General features: G+C 43.5%; 1 pseudogene; it reads right to left on the bottom strand.

The window, feature by feature from the left end:
• Positions 1-890: 890 nt before the first annotated feature.
• Positions 891-1,128, bottom strand: LOC139252095 (U2 spliceosomal RNA; annotated as a pseudogene).
• Between the last annotated feature and the right edge of the window lie 3,777 nt (positions 1,129-4,905).

Here is a 4,905-nt window from a genome sequence, read left to right as displayed (position 1 = left end):
GTACTCACATCACCATGCAGGCACCTTCTCAGGGCCTAGAGGTTTTTCGCAACAGAAAAGGATTTCACTTCCTGAAGGTTCAACTAGTTGTCGACCACAAACAGATAATTATGGCAGTGAATGCCAAATGTCCGGGCAGCTTCGATGAGGCTCACATCCTGCATGAGAGTGCTGTCTTTGATCTGTTTACCAGTCAGCCACAAGGACAATGCAGGATGCTTGGTGACAAGCGATATGGCCTCGCCACCTGGCTGATGACCCCCCTGTGTGACACCCACACCGAGGCCGAGAAGCGATACAATGAGAGCCACAGAGCACAAGCAATGTGGTCCGGAAAACAATTAGTGTGCTTAAGCAGTGCTTTAGATGCCTGGAACACTCAGGAGGGGAGCTACAATACAACCCTGATCAGGTAGCTCAATTCATGGTCATGTGCTCCATGCTGCACAACTTGACTATCAGGAGGGGGCAAGAATTACCAGAAGGGACTGATGGTCCACCTCAGGAGAGAGAGGAAGAGGAGGACGAGGTGCTGGACACTGACCTCGGGTCAGACAATCAGGCTGACTATGCAATCATGCCCACTCCCCCCTCCAGATTGCAGGAAAGGGCCCGTGGTGGCTACATAGCTACAAGACTCTTATGTCAGGAGCTCATAAATGAGCGATTTGCCTGAAAGCTCGTTGCTGTTATTGACAAAGCTGACACACTGCTATGTGTGTGCAGCTCAGACATCAATGGTGGGCATCACCTTGGTGCCAGTTAAAGTTTAAGTTTTTTTTTAATTCGTAGCCAATCTTTCCAATTCTTTGTCAAATCACAAACGCCAGAGGTCACCTTGCACACATCAAGGATCACTCTGCACCAATGCTCTTAGCCAAAAAGCCTAGAGCCACTGCACCGTTCCTGGAAGTACTGCAATACCAGGTTCGTGCCATGGAGGTGGATGGGTCAGGCCCCCCACACACCTCCGTGGAGGTGGATGGGTCAAGCCACCCCACCCACCTCCTATTTCCAAAAAGCATAGGAGAACCACCTTCCTGATCCAGGGAGAACCACTTTGGGGTCATGGTTACTCCCCTGTCAGGTCAGTTACGCATGATCTTAGCCAAAAGGCCGAGAAACAGTTAAAGTTTAAGTTGATTCAAGTTAAGTTTAATTATAGCCTTTCATGTTAAGGAATCACCAGTGTGTAACGGTCCAGCTATCTGAGACAATGCACAACAAGGTTATGTTGATTAAAAAACATTTAATATGACCATTGGTCTGAAATCATAAATATCACAGGCAAAAAGCAACCTACCTCCACCCCACTTTTTTGACCATTGACATCAATCAAATAGTCAACATGTCCAGCAACACAGAACACACATGCAAACCAGGAGGGTGTCCCCCTCCCCTCATACATTACCACAAATTGCATACACCAAGATGGAGATATAACAAAACTATCCCCTGTGGACATGCACCTCACATTCCTTCTCCCCTCCCCTTCTTCTCCCCACCTCTATCCCTTCCCCTCCTTGCTCCTCGCTGCCTGGTCGAGGAGCTCTTTAGGCAGTGCCTCATTGGGGGGGATGACGGCAGAGCCGGTGGTTGCACGGGTACGGGAGCGGGGGGGTACTGAGGTAGGAACATTTTCGGCTCCAGAAGCACGATGTTGCTCCTGCCTCTCATCTGCCATTGGCACTGGGAGTGCAGGACCTAGAGGTGGAGTGCCGCACTCTGAGACCACTGAGAGGCCTGTGCCATGTCATTGCTAAGGACGGCGACATTTTACGGCAGAAGGTCAGAGAGATTTAATGCTAACGCCCATTTCATATTGCTCGCGGTAACGGCCAATTTTTAAAGTGGAGACTAGGGGCTTTGTAAATGGGCAACAAGCCGGCAATCTGAAAACCCTTTTTTACCGCCCATGCCGGAAATAATGCCCATTTTTGGGTGATCTGCACAAAAGTGTAAAATCTAGCCCTTAGATCCTTCATTAATATATTTAAGGGATCCAATGCTAGCATTAGGTAGTTGCCAGGCACACCTGGAATATAGCCCAGCACAATTTTGGGTTCGCTGCTTTTCAGGCATTCTTAGGCTGCAGTACATTTGTCCCCTAAATTTTGGCCTTGTTGAACTTGTTTTACGCCTGTAAAATTGATGCAATGGGGTATAACCTCTACCCCTAAAGCTAGGAGCCATTTCCTGGTAGTTCAAGTGAGCCAGGGTGACCTCAAATTATAGTTTTTGAGGCATATGGGCAAGGCTTCATTTATTGTCCAATCCTCGTTCAACCACATGATGTGGAACTGGAGTCACATGTATACCAGACCAGGTAGGAGTGAAGGTCATCAGCGAACTAATGGGTTTTTATGCAATCCATAAGAACATAAGCATTAGGAGCAGGAATAGGCCATCCGGTCCTTTGAGCCTGCTCCGCCATTCAATAAGATCATGGACGATCTTCAACATCAAATCCACTTTTCTGCCTGATCCCCACATCCCTTGATTCCTCTAGAGTCCAAAAATCTATCTCATCCTTGAATATACTCAATGACTCAGCAGCCACAGCCCTTTTGGGTGGAGAATTCCAAAGATCCAGCAGCCTTCATGGCCATTTTAATCTGGTGCCAATTCTCAAATCACCAGGCAGACTGGCGAAATGGGCAGATTAAATTTAATGCGGATAAGTGTGATAAGGCAGTTAAGAAAGCATATGCCTAATTTGGCTTTGTAAATAAAGGCATTAAATATAAACACAAGGAAGTGATGTTAAACTTTACAACTCTCTGGTTAGGCCTCAGCTTGAGTATTGTGTACAATTCTGGACACCAATTTCAGGAAGGATGTTAAGGCCTTGGAGATGGTACAGAGGAGGTTTACCAGGATGTTACCAGGGATGAGGGACTTCAGTTATGTTAAGAGATTGGAGAAGCTGGGATTGTTCTCCTTAGAGCACAGAAGGTTAATGGGAGACCTAATAGAGGTATTCAAAATTATGAGGGGTAATGATAGAGCAAGTAGAGAAAAATTATTTCCTCTGGTAAGTTGGTCGGTAACCAGAGGTCATAGATTTAAAATAATTGGCAAAAGAACTAGAGGGGAAATGAGGCGAAATGTCTTCATACAGAGGGTTGTTAAGATCTAGAATGCACTACCTGAAAGAGTGATGGAATCAGATTCCATAGGAACTTTCAAAAGGCATTCGAACATGTACTTGAAGAAAATTAATCTGCAGGGTTATGGGCAGAAAACTAGGGTGTGGGAGTAATTTGGACAGCTCTTTCAAAGAGGTGGCACAGGCACGATGGGCCAAATGGCCTTCTTCTGTACTGTAAGATTCTTTGATTTAAATAATTACATTTTGCAATTTACCAAATGAGTGCGAACATGAGCTCACAATGTCTGGATTACTAGTCCAGTACCATAACCACCAGGCTATAGTACCTGATAACTGGTCACAACCAGGAATGCAACCATTGGCACCAATTCTCACAAGCTGGGGGAAGAAAGGCATGCATTTAAATTGCACCTTTTATGACCTCAGGACATCCCAAACACTTTATCGCCAAGGATGTATTTATGGAGTGTAGTCATTGTTGCAATGTTGGAAACGCAGCAGCCAAATTGTGTACAGCAAGGTCCCACAAGTAGTAATGAAGAGGTAATCTGTTTTAGTGATATTAGTTGAAGGATAAATATTGGCCACGATACTGGGAGAACAGCCACGCAAAAAACTGCATTGAATTGAATTGTGAGTGAATCCCTTGGTTGACAGGCTGTAACGATCACTTGACTGCTGCTGCTTAGTTTGTGTTGAGTGTGTGACTCATCTTCATAGGCTCAGCTTTGTTCTTTTTGCTGCCACTGTTTACTTTGAAGTTGGTTCTTTTGTTGTGGAGTCGATTTGATCATTGCTTCTCTTTAAGAGTTTTTCCTTCACTGTGCTAATCTTGTCTCTTATCATTTTAAAACTCTTGAATTTTTAGATTTTCAATTTTTTTTTGCTTTTGTGGTAGCTAGAATCCGAACGTTTTAATCTAATCAACAGGTTTTTGTTGTTCTGGAACATTGTGAATTGATTTTATCCACTTACTGTCAGTGAATGGTTTGTGTTGGTTAATGGTTTCTTTGTGATGTTTGTGTTGGTAACTTTTGTTTTTTGCTCATTTAACTTTCTGATATATTATGGTTAAGTAGTTTTGTTTTTCATTTTGAGATTATTTCAGCTGTACAGTTGCTTTCATATGTTTGCAATATTGTGACCTTGTACCTCCTGAATTTTCATATTAGCTGGTGCAGGCTTCTTTTTCATGTCATCTATGATTTTTTTTATCATGATGGACAGAATTTCATTGTAGTGACAATTTATTAAATGAAAGCAGCCTTACGCATTACCATTTTGCTTTGCATTTCCTTCTAACTTTTCTTTATGGCTGAAGATATAAAGTATGTTTTTTGAGAAAAAGAAATACAAGATATAATTCCTTTCAAAAACAACAACAACTTGTATTTATATAGCGCCTTTAAAATAGTAAAATGTCCCAAAGCGCTAAGACAACAACAAAACAAATTGACACAGAGCCACATAAGAAGAAATTACGGCAGATGACCAAAAGCTTGGTCAAAGAGGTAGGTTTTAAGAAGCGTATTGAAGAAGGAAAGTGAGGTAGAGAAGCAGAGGGTTTAGGAATGAAGTTCCGGAGCTGAGGGCCCAGGCAGCTGAAGGCACGGCCACTGATGATTGAGAAGTTATAATCAGGGATGCTCAAAAAGGCAGAATTTGAGGAGCGCAGATATCTCAGGGGGTTGTGAGGCTGAAGGAGATAACAGAAATTGGGAGGAGCGAGACCATGGAAGGATTTGTAAAATGGATGAGAATTTTGAAATCATGGCATTGCTTGACCAGGAGCC

The sequence above is a fragment of the Pristiophorus japonicus genome, chromosome 2 (assembly GCF_044704955.1).
Source record: "Pristiophorus japonicus isolate sPriJap1 chromosome 2, sPriJap1.hap1, whole genome shotgun sequence".
Classification (NCBI taxonomy): domain Eukaryota; kingdom Metazoa; phylum Chordata; class Chondrichthyes; family Pristiophoridae; genus Pristiophorus; species Pristiophorus japonicus.
Note: the sequence above shows the minus strand (reverse complement) of the source record. Positions and strands in the feature narration are given on the sequence as shown.